The sequence below is a fragment of the Lynx rufus genome, unplaced genomic scaffold (assembly GCF_022079265.1).
Source record: "Lynx rufus isolate CCGP_SWC_20201006 ecotype Redwood Valley unplaced genomic scaffold, mLynRuf1.p SCAF_12, whole genome shotgun sequence".
In the NCBI taxonomy this organism is placed as follows: Eukaryota; Metazoa; Chordata; class Mammalia; order Carnivora; family Felidae; genus Lynx; species Lynx rufus.
This window is the reverse complement of record NW_025814826.1, coordinates 4,235,907-4,247,734: the sequence shown is the minus strand read 5'-3', so window position 1 is coordinate 4,247,734 and position 11,828 is coordinate 4,235,907. Positions and strand designations below refer to the sequence as shown.

Genomic DNA, 11,828 nt, shown 5'->3' with positions numbered 1-11,828 from the left:
TAGCTAAAACCATAATAAGTTTTTGAGCAACAAGGGTACAAATGTGTAAGATAGAGAAAAACAAACAGCCCTGTGGCCTTGGAACGTAATTTGCATTCGATAACAATTTTTAATGCATACCAAACACCTAGAAGTGTGCAAAGAATAAAGTAGCTAATAACTAGATATTAATTGAATGCAAGAATGAGTATATTAAAGAAGAAGTTTTATATGAGTAATACTTTTGAGAATCCATAGCTTTTATTTTCTGTCTGATCTTTTTTCCAGATATGATTCAAAAGCTTGAGACCAAAAACATGTGTGCATAGAAAACACTTTTCAGTCCTCACTCATAGTGATGTGAACAAAAGCATTCAATGTCAAAGTCTAAATATTTCTTTTAATTACTGACTTGTAGTTTGAGCCTTTGAAAAAATAAGTAGTGAAGTGTTACAGCTCTTTTAGAATTTGTCTAGCAGGTTCTCCGTTCTTACTGGAAGACTCCCGCCCCCCCACCCCCGGCCATGAAAAAATAAAAAATTAAAAAAATAAAAATAAAAAATAAGTAGTGAAAACAAATCTTTTCTAGATTCCAATAAATATCAGAGGACTTTTTCCACTTTTAGGTGACAAATTATATAACCCTCATTTTATTATCTTATTCCGTGCTGCTTATTTAGAGAACTGAACAGACACAAGGTGATGGAATTAGCCACATGTGGGATCCAATGGACACAGCCTTTTCCTAGCTGAGTATTGTTGAACGAAGTACTCATACCCTAACCGCCTCATAGGGTTCCTTGAAGAATAAGAATTGCATCTGACACAGGGTCGATTCTCCAAAACCCGGAAGCCACTACTGGTAATTCAAAGATAAGCATTTCTGGGGCGCCTGGGTGGCGCAGTCGGTTAAGCGTCCGACTTCGGCCAGGTCACGATCTCGCGGTCCGGGAGTTCGAGCCCCGCGTCGGGCTCTGGGCTGATGGCTCGGAGCCTGGAGCCTGCTTCCGATTCTGTGTCTCCCTCTCTCTCTGCCCCTCCCCCGTTCATGCTCTGTCTCTCTCTGTCCCAAAAATAAAATAAACGTTGAAAAAAAAATTTTTTTTTCAAAGATAAGCATTTCTGCACAATCCTCGGTAGAATCGTTGTCAACTCCAGAAATGCTCGTCACAAACATTATGGAAACCTTGGATGTATAAGATTATATATACATATACAAGCTCAATTGTACACTGGGTGATTGAAAGTAATGGGATTCATTCCACCAGAAACCTGTAAAATAGCAAAGCTCAGCCAAAGAGAACTTTTTCTAAGGGATATTAATTCACTCTTCAGACAGGCTAAAGGTGGCTAATAGCCTACCAAGAGATAATAGAAAGACAAAGCAGCTACTGGTTACCTAAGAAATGAAATCAGAAGTAAATTACTCATAGAGTGCTTGTGGATGCTTTCTTTTTTAACAGGAAGAATACATTTTGTCAGCATGAGATGACCATGAGTAATATAAAGACCAAACTTTCTAATGCTGTGTAACAAATTACCATACACTAAGTACCTTAAAATAGCACACACACCGTTTCTTAGTTTCTGTGGGTTAGGGGTCCAGCACATTACACAGTAGGAGTGGGTCCTCTGCTCAAGGCCTCAAGGCACCAGATGACTATGCCTTCCTCCGGAGGCCCAACTAGAGAAGGATCTACTTCCAAGATCCCTCAGGTTGCTGGAGAAATTATTTCCTTGTGCCTGGAGGGCCCAAATCCCATCGTCTTGTTAGCTCTTGGCCAGGGACTGCCCTTAGTTCTGAAAGGCCAATCCATGCACCCTGTCGTGCATCTGACTTCAGGAAGACCCAGTATCTTTTTTCTTTTTTCTTTTTCTTTCAAAAATTTTTGACGTTTATTAATTTGTGAGAGACAGAGAGAGACAGAGCTCAAGTGGGGGTGGGGCAGAGAGAGAGGGAGACAGAATCTGAAGCAGGCTCCAGGCTCTGAGCTGTCAGCGCAGAGCCTGACATGGGGCTCAAACTCACGAACCAGGAGATCATGACCTGAGCTGAAGTTAGATGCTTAACCGACTGAGCCCCCCAGGCGCCCCAACCCAGTATCTTCTAATTAGGGCAGCACTGCCTGCATAATCTCCCTTTTGACTAACGCAAAGTCAACAAAATAGTAACCTAGTCGTGAGCGTGATATCCCGTCACAGTCATAGTTCTGCTCACACTCAAGGGGAAAGAATGTTATGGAGAGTACATGCCACAGGCAGCAATCTTGGGGGCAATCCTGGAATTCTCCCTATCACAGGAAGGGAAGGCATAAGGAGAGCCTTCATGGGGTATGGAATGCTAGACATGGAAAAAAATCCCTTTGTTTCTTCATGCATGAATTGAAAACCCAGACATACAGGGAAAAGATACCATACCGGAAAGAACATCACATTAGACGAAGAGTAATATGTATACTTTATTGATTAGTTTAAATGGATACTTAAAGATTATATTATGTCAAGAAATTATCTTCTCTGCCACTTCCAAATGTGGATCGCTATAGTCTGAACGTTTGGGTTTCCTCGACATTCAAATGTTGAAATTGCAGCCTGCTGAGTGTTAGGAATTATGGCCTTTGGCGGGGGTGCCTCAGTAATGAAGGTAGAACCATGAGATCTCCCACGTGGGCATGCAGCCAGAAGTCTGCGACCTGGGCCCTTCCCTGACCATGGAGGCACCCCGATCTTGGACTTCCAGCCTCCAGAACCGTGATAAATAAATTTGTGTTCTTTACAAGCTACCCACTGCTCTGGCATCCCAAATGGACTAAGACAGGCATTCTTTCTGAGTGTTTAGTCATCATCACTGAGTAATATGAGTTGATGTAATATTCCCTGTTGACCTCTGTCTTGAAAATACTGCATATTTACCTTCAGAATGATCCCTAATTTTTAAATTGGCTCCATTTAATCACGAGTAACTTTTCATAAGTGGGTTACATCAGAAACTATTCTTTGTATTTCCATTAAAAATTTTGATAACCGCATAATAGAAATTAAAATTAAATCAATGATTGTAAGACTTGCTTCCCAACGGCTGTTTTTGCAAGATCAGTTACAAGCACGTGACAGCACTGTCCCGTGGATGATATTATAGCAACATTAGAGTCATGCACAAATATCTGATACTGAGTGTGATTTTATAACCTGATCTCTCCATTTCTTTTAAGCACTATGTTAACCTTAACTAAAGTGATAAAATGGCCAAATTCTTGTTCTTCTTTAAAGTATTCTATGCCTCAGAGTGAATAAACCAACCAAACCCCTGGGAGTCAGTCTGAGAAGTCGAGCGGGGTAGGGACTCCCAAATCTGACAGACCTGGGTTCCACTGACCATTCTGTTTTTTTTTAGGTATATGACTCCCCACAAGTTTTCAATGCTTCTCTGCTTCTGTATCCTTATCAATCAGTAAGTGTTGGTAAAATCAGGGATATTAGAAGATTTACGTCACAGTCTCGTTATTCAGATAAAGCTTGTAAAACATGTCAAGCATCCATCAAATGCCAGCTAATCACTCTTGCTATTACTAGCATCAGAAATAAAACTATGTTTTAAAGTAGGTTTGAGATTTTTTTATTTGTTATTTTTTACTTTTTTTAATATGAAATTTATTGTCAAATTGGTTTCCGTACAACACCCAGTGCTCATCCCAACAGGTGCCCTCCTGGATACCCATCACCCACCCGCCCCTCCCTCCCACCCCCCATAAACCCTCAGTTTGTTCTCAGTTTTTAGGAGTCTCTTATGTTTTGGCTCTCTCCCTCTCTAACCACTTTTTTTTCCTTCCACTCCCCCGTGGTCTTCTGTTAAGTTTCTCAGGATCCACATAGGAGTGAAAACATATGGAATCTGTCCTCTGTATGACTTTTTTAAAGTAAATTGACTTCAAATCCTGTTTTTATTTTTAAAAAAAGCATTTGCCCTTTTTTGTTGTATATTATTTTACCTGATCTGATTACTGCTGTATTTCTGTCTGACATTTACCCTTTGTCTTAATCTGTTTCTACTTGTCAGGAAGTGTGCTAATTATAGTCAAATATGGACAAATGACATATAAACACAAAACAGCATTTGCTGCTTCAGTCAGTTGTCCTGAGGATAAAAGTTTTAAATAAAACTTTTCTTCTCTTGACAAGTTGAAATCACAATAATTTCATTTTCTGTTACATCACTTGATATAACTCCCTTTCCAAAAGAAGAAAAATCTTCTTCCTGAGTAATTTATATGCCCCATTTGTTTTCTAGAAATCAATTGTCAAATTCAAGGTAGGTGCTTACATTTAATTTTAAGTAATAATAATAACAATAAATAAAATAGATCAGGACAAATAAATATATGCTTATATAACCCCACAGTGATTTAGTTCACAAATTAATATTACTGACAACAAGTCATGTGTAAAGTTAAGAATTATAATATCACACTATTTTGTTTACCTCAGTGTTTCAGAGTTTCACAAGCTTGGAGCTGAATTTTGAGCCTCCAGTGATGCAATTTTTTGTGTTTATTCATTTATCTATACTAACCTTACCCTAGACTTCATCTCAGTTCCCTATTTTTTTCCATTGCAATTTATTTATGTCTTTTTACTTTTCTTATATTTTATTAATATTACTAATGGTCAGTCTAATCCCTTTGGTGAAGAAATTATTTAGATATCACCCTTCACTTATAAATAGGCAGAAATAATAACTAATACAGTATGCTGATATGTTCATGAATAAAAACAAAAACAAAACAAAACTATTTCTGTTTCACAGCACAGATAATAATTTACATTTTAAAATGACTAGAAACAAATATGAAATGAAAAGATGTTTCATTGTATAAATTAGAACTTTTGGATGCTTGAAAATACCAAAACCTAAAATAACTGTCAAAAAGGGTCTGCATTATTAATCTTCAGATGACTGGAACATTTCAGTAGTGGCCCTGATTTCAAACATATTTCAATGTCTCAAAAATCCTTGAGGTATGATTGCGTGTGTGTGTGTGTGTGTGTGTGTGTGTGTGTAAGTGTGCTTGTGTGTTTGGAGGAGAAAGTGAATATTGAAGACCCACATGCAAACAAAAATACCTTTATAGGAAAAAAGGTACTTCTTCTTTGAATGCTATTAAATAATTCAGAAAAAAATTCCAGTCAATCTGTTACCAGAGTACTGGTCACGCTAGTGGGGTAGGAGGAATTTGGGTATGATGATTGATCAGGATGGGCAATGGGTCTGTCCTGTGGTAGAAAGGTAAGAGGACATGGAACATAGGATGTGGAAAATGTGATGGCCCACCTGCCGTGTAGATGGCCCACCTGCTGTGTAGACTGGAGCAAGTCTGGCACCCAAAGGACACAGGAGTACTAGAGACGGCTGCCACATGTAGAACAGTGTTTATATACAGAATTTAAGATGTCCTAGAAGATGAGTTGAAGACATATTGAAGAAATAAGTGAGTAAACTATGAGGCTTGAATGAGACAATTAAATGTAAATCAGTGTGTATACACAGGAGATGCAAATACACACTTAAGGCCTTTCAGCATGTTATTTCCTATTGGTTTACTCTTAGTTTATCTTTTTCCAGCTACAGTATCCAAATCTTAACAGATAATTAATTTGTTGGATGTTGTTGGATGAAATCGATGGATGAACACATTAAAGCAAACAAGTTTCTATTTGTTTCTATCCTAATTTATTCTTTCCGATGTAAGTTTTTTCTACATTGTGATGTCTATGCTTCTACACTTTGACTGTTTTGCTCCCCCAGAGGAAGACGGCAGAGTAGGAGGACGTTGAAGTCTCCCTGTCCAACATTTATGACTAGATACTACCCACATCCAAGTCAATAAACCGAAGAACGTTCTGAAAACTAGCAGAACCAACCCCACCACTAATTATAGGGAAGAAGCTGCATCTGAAAGGTGAGGAAGGTCTGAAAGGCGGAGGGAGGCTGCCTGCAGGAAGAAGGGAGCTGTGTGCACAGAAAGGACCCGCGCACCAGGAAGCTCAGGCTGGGAACACCAATCCCCATAACACTTGGCTTTAAAACTAGGAGAGGCTGAAGTCTGTGAATTTGTGAAACCAAGAGGCACTTGGAGCCTGGAGCTTTAAAAGCCAGCTGACTCAGCACTGGGTGGGCCTGGAGGGTGAGTGGTAGCAGGGCGTCTGCCCTTAAAGAGATAGCAGCCTGCACACAGAGGCAACGTAAAAACAGCTTACACAGACAGGAGAAAAATCTGTTTATACTGATTTCAGAGGATGTTGGGGGACTTCTCTGGAAATGAGGGAGCTGTCAGATACCCCTTTCCTCCCCCAACTGCCAGCATAAACACGGAGCCACCTGTGAGAAGCAGCCCTGCACAGATGACTTGCTACCTAATGAGCTAGCAAAGGGTTATGTGCCATGTGCATGAATTTTTCCGAGGACTTGCCACACCAAGCCTTAGCCCTGGGCTCAGGGCAAATTTGTTAAAGCCACATGTGTGCCCCCCACCACCATTTCATGTTGAGACTAGCCACACACCCCCAGGCTCTGTAGCAAGCCATGCTCCTAGGGGCCCTGGTGCTCCAGACCCAACCATGCCCCCCCTGCCAGGGTCACACACTGTGCCCAGCCTTGCACCCCCGGCCAACCCCAGTGCACAGGAACCAGGCACCATCACGCTTCGGGGGATCTGGTAGAGGACTAGTGGCCCAGTTAGCAAATTTTGCTAACACTGCTATTCTGCCCCCACGTTCCCTGGCAGACATGCCCCTTAGAGCCGGCCTGGCAGAAAGGAAGCACAGGCCACAACAGACAGAATCACTGCAGATGAAAAGAAAAGTGACTCAGACACAACAGCAGGGCATCAGCAACACACACAGGATGCTCTCCTGAGGTGCTAGGCTCTGGTGAACAGGGATCACTGCACTCCAGGGCACCCAGGACCTCTTCTTCATAAACTCACCAGAACTTTCAAAAGCAGAAGATATAGCTGACTTTTTTAACACAGAAAAACAGACAACAGAGAGGCAGACAAAATGAGGAGACGGAGAAATTTATCCCAAATGAAAGAATAGGGCAAAGCTATGGCCAGAGATCTAAGCAAAACAGATAAAAGGAACATTCCAGGTAGAGAATTAAAAGCAATGATCATCAGGATACTCATTGGACATGAGAAAACATGAGTGAGACCTGGAATAACATAGCAGAGATAAAGGGCTCAACTAGTAAAGTGAGAAACACACTTGACAGAATGAACAGCAGGAGGGAAGAATCAGAGGAATGAATTAGTGAGGTGGAAGACAGAGGAATGGAAAGTAATCAAGCTGAAGGAAAGAAAGAAAGAAAAATTTGCAAAACAAGAATAGACTGAGGGAACTCAGTGATGCCATCAAAGGTAACAACGTTTGTGCTGTAGGAGTCCCAAAGAAGAGAGAGAAACAGGGAAAGAAAATTTATTTGAAGAAATAACAGCTGAAAACTTTCCTAATCAGGGGAATGAGACAGATACCCAGATCCAGGAGGCACAAAGAACTCAAATCTAAATTAAAAAAAGAAAAAAAAAAGTAGACCACACTAAGACATATTGTAATTAAGTTGGCGAAATAGAGTGATAAAGAAAAAAAAATTAAGCAGCAAAAAAAAAGTCTATAATTTTATAAGTTTTTTTTATATAGTTTGGATACTAACCTTTATCAGATTTGTCGTTTGCAAATACCTTCTCCCATTTCAAAGGTTGCCTTTGTTACACTGATTGTATCCTTCACTGTGCAGAAGCTTTTGATTTTGATGTAGTCCCAATAGTTTATCTTAATGAATCATTATCACAATACTTATCACGTTGTAATGTAATGAATTTCCAACTTGTATGTCTCCTCACTAGGCTTCAAAGCATTTAAAGGAAGGGGCCATGTTCTTATTAATTTTGGATCCCTGATCTTAACAATTCTGTGCTGCTGGAGAGCATGCACCTGGATGTAGTGTTGCTCATGTGCTCTAAACTCTCAGGTCCCCTAGTTGAGTCTCTGTGCTCGTCATTGTCATCTGATCTCAGCCTTGGAGCTTGCAAGGATCTGTAGGGTATAACTTCTTAAGTACAGTCGGTAAATATTTGAATTAAAACTCGCAATATGGGGGGGGGGCTGGGTGGCTCAGTCGGTTGAGCATCTGACTTCAGCTCAGGTCATGATCTCACATTTTGTGGGTTTGAGCCCCGCATCAGGCTCTGTGCTGACAGCTTGCTCAGAGCCTACAGGAGGCTTCAGATTCTGTCTCCTTCTCGCTCTCTGCCCCTCCCCCGCTCACGCTCTGTCTCTGTCTCTCAAAAATAAATAAATGTTAAAAAAAATTTTTAAAAACTCGCATTATGGAAAGAAAAACCATCAAAACTTCAAAAAACGTTACTGTATAACATGAACAATTTACTTGTTTACTTAAGCCTCATCCTCAAATAATCAATTAATTTGTATTGTAGCATTCCTTAAATTGATTCTTTTTGGAATCTGAGGTAAATAGTAGGCACTGAATACATGATATTAAATAAATTTTACGGATTGAATAAATACTAACTGATTAGGAAAATCTTAGCAAATCTGGACTAAAAATGTTCTGATACTGAAAGCCTGCAAATAAATGACCACAATCTATGCTTAACTGTTTAAAAACTTCTGATGTTTTCTTTGCCATAAACAATTATACCCACAGGGATCTTATTACCAACATAGCAATAGGTACATTATCTACATCTCCCTTTAAGGAGATATAGATGTTTTAAACCTGTTTCACAAATGACAGTCCTTGACATCAAAATAAAAGCCATATGTGTGGAAGCTTGCATTATTAGCAAGGCTGTGCTGAAGAGGAAGCAGGTACAAAGAGCAGAGCCTTCAAATCACCATTCCTGTTTTCAATGGAGGCAATCGTGCTATTTTACTAAGAGGAGAAACTGCATGAGAATCTCAATGGTTGTCATGTGACATAGAAATGCAAATGTAGGGAGCTCACAGGTAGAAAGGGATTCAGTAGTCAGGGATGTTTGAAGAAAGGCTGTAGAACTGGGAATATTTTTTTTTGTTGCATTTCCAGTTTTAAATAATTTTCGACCTACAGTAATGTTGGGAAACAGTACAGAACAACTCTGTTAGCTTTTCACACAAATAAGCCAAGACACCTAACATTGATAGGACACTGTCATCTAAAGTCCAGACTTAATTTTGGTTTCTCCTTTCCTTCTACCAATGTGCTCTTCTGTTCAGGGTCCCACATCGCCTGTAGTTTTCCTGTCCCCTAGTGTCTCCCACTCTGGGACCCTGGGCTGTATTAACTTTCTATTGCTGCTGTTAGAAACTACAACAAACTTAACACCTTCAAACAACACAGACTTGTTGTTTTACCCTCGTGCAGATTCGTTGTCTCCACTGATTCTTCTACTGTAGGTTTCACGTGGCAGAAATCAAGGTATTAGTGTGGCTCAGCTCTCACTGAGAGGTTCCAGGAAGAATGCACCTCTGAGTTCATTCACGTTGTCAAAATCCAGCTCCTTGTGGATTGTAGGATGAAGGCCCCTGTTTGCTGTCTTTCTGCCTGGGGCCATTCTCAGTTCCAAGAGGACCCTTTCTGGTCCTTGCACACGGCCCTGCAGCTCAGGGACCTCAACAGTACATCAAGTCCTCGCACAAGACGTTTCTGTCGCCCCCTCCTGTGGTTACATATCTCTGACACTGGACAAACTTTTGTTTTTTGAAGGATTCACACAGTTAGACTGGGCCCACCCATATAATTGAGGGCCGTCTCACCATCTTCAGGTGGGCCACCTCACAATTTTATACCTGCAAAGTTCCTTTCTCCACACAACTTAACATCTTCATAGGCTCCAGGGATTTCTGGTCACTGGGTGAGTGAGAGTGGGGAGGAGTCTGTCCATTGCACTTTGATGCTTTTGACCCTTTTGAATAGTACCAGTCAATTACTGTGCAGAATATTCCTCAACTTGGGTTCATCTGATATTTCCTCTTGATTAAGTTGAAGTCCAGCATTATCGAGAAGAATACCACAAAAAAAGATGTGATACGTTATCAGCACATCTATCAGGGGTACTTGCTATCCATAATTCACATTATGGGTAATTCATATTACCCACGGTTACTTACATAAGGTGGTGTTTGCTAATGTGAATTTCTCAGGTAGAAAATAACTATTTTCCCTTTGTAGTTAATAGATTTTGTGGGGAAAATACTTTGAAAGTCTGTAAATATCTTGTTCCTCTGAAAGATGATGATCTTTATTTCCCTCATACTTTCCATATTTATTAATTAGAATTCTTTCGAAAAGAAGAAATGTCCCTCCTCCCTAACTCCCTCCCTCTCTCCTTCCTTCCTTCCTTCCTTCCTTCCCTCCTTCCTTTCATCACATCTTTAATTCAACATAGACTGACATTTATTTGGGCTTTGGGATACAATCTAATACTACTGTCATTTTCTTGTTGTTGTTTATCAAATTATTCCACATCCTGAGTCCTTGGAAAAGCCTCCATAATTTTGTGAACACTGCCCTATTTTCTGACCCCATAAAATGTCCCAGGCCTTTTGACCTTCCATGGCCCAGCCCTGGATGCGATCACTTCTACAAGGAGTTCTGGGTCCATTTATTGGAAATGGTTTTTGAAACAGAAGCTGTGGGTGCAGGTGCTAGATATACATGCATACCTCATTTTATTGTGTTTTGCTTTGTGGCACTTCACAGATACTGTGTTTTTTACTAGTTGAAGGTTTGTGGCCACCCTGTGTGGAGCAAAGTCTGTTGCTGCCTTTTCCAACAAGATTTGCCCACCCCATGGCTCTGTGTCACACTTTGGTGATTTTCACAATATTTCAAACATTTTCATTGTTTTTACATTTGTGATGGTGATCTGTGACTGGGGATTTTCGTTCCCTGTAAGCTCAGATGATGGTTAACATTTTTTAGCCATAAAATATTGTTACATTCAAGTTTACGCATTGTTTTTGGACATAATGCCATTGCACATTCAGCAGACTACAGTGCAGTGCAAAATATAACTTTTCTATGCACCAGGGAAACTAAAAAACCATTTGCCTCATTTTACTGCAATATTCACTTTATCACAGCGGCCTGGAGCTGAACATACAATATTTCCAAGGTATGCAAGTCCTAACATTTTAGAGGCAATTTGCCTGTCCTCTCTTTTTGTGCCATCTGTTTTATTATAGTTTCAGCTCCTTCTCTGTGTGCCCTTTGCCACTAGCATTCAAGCATAATTAAGTCTGTCACAACTTTAACAACAAAAATAATTTTTCCTTTAAGACTATAACACATACTAGCTACTCCTGTGATTTTCCTCTTCCAGTCTCACTGCCAAGCTCCTAGAAAGCACGTCTAAACCAATGGTTCTTAATTTTATTTTATTTTATTTTTTTAATTTTTTTTTTGTCTCAGGACTCCCTTACACACATTAGAGTCATCAAGAACACTCCCTTCCCATTTTTCTTCTTTACCTGACTTATAGCTATTTTTACTGTGCTAGAAAATAGAAAACCTTTTCAACATGAAAATAATCGTTTAAGAATAATAAATCGTCTTCGTGTTAACATGGATAACATACTTTTTAAAACAAAACATAGATAATCTTCCAAAAATTCAGTGGGTAAGGCGTTGTTTTTCATTTTTTGCAACCCTCTTTAATGTCAGGCTTAAGAGTGATGAATTAGATTCTGATAAATGCCTTCTGCATTCAGTCTTTTTCAGTATGTTCATTTTGTTAAAGTAGTTGATGAAAATATGGCCTTACACTGATATACACTTGAGGAAAGGAAGA

At 39.8% G+C, this 11,828-nt stretch overlaps 1 non-coding gene across 1 annotated transcript; it reads left to right on the top strand.

The window, feature by feature from the left end:
• Nucleotides 1–424: 424 nt before the first annotated feature.
• LOC124507993 (U7 small nuclear RNA) lies at nucleotides 425–487 on the top strand. Its single transcript, XR_006961201.1, has one exon. It is a non-coding gene; the product is annotated as a U7 small nuclear RNA (small nuclear RNA).
• Nucleotides 488–11,828: the final 11,341 nt, after the last annotated feature.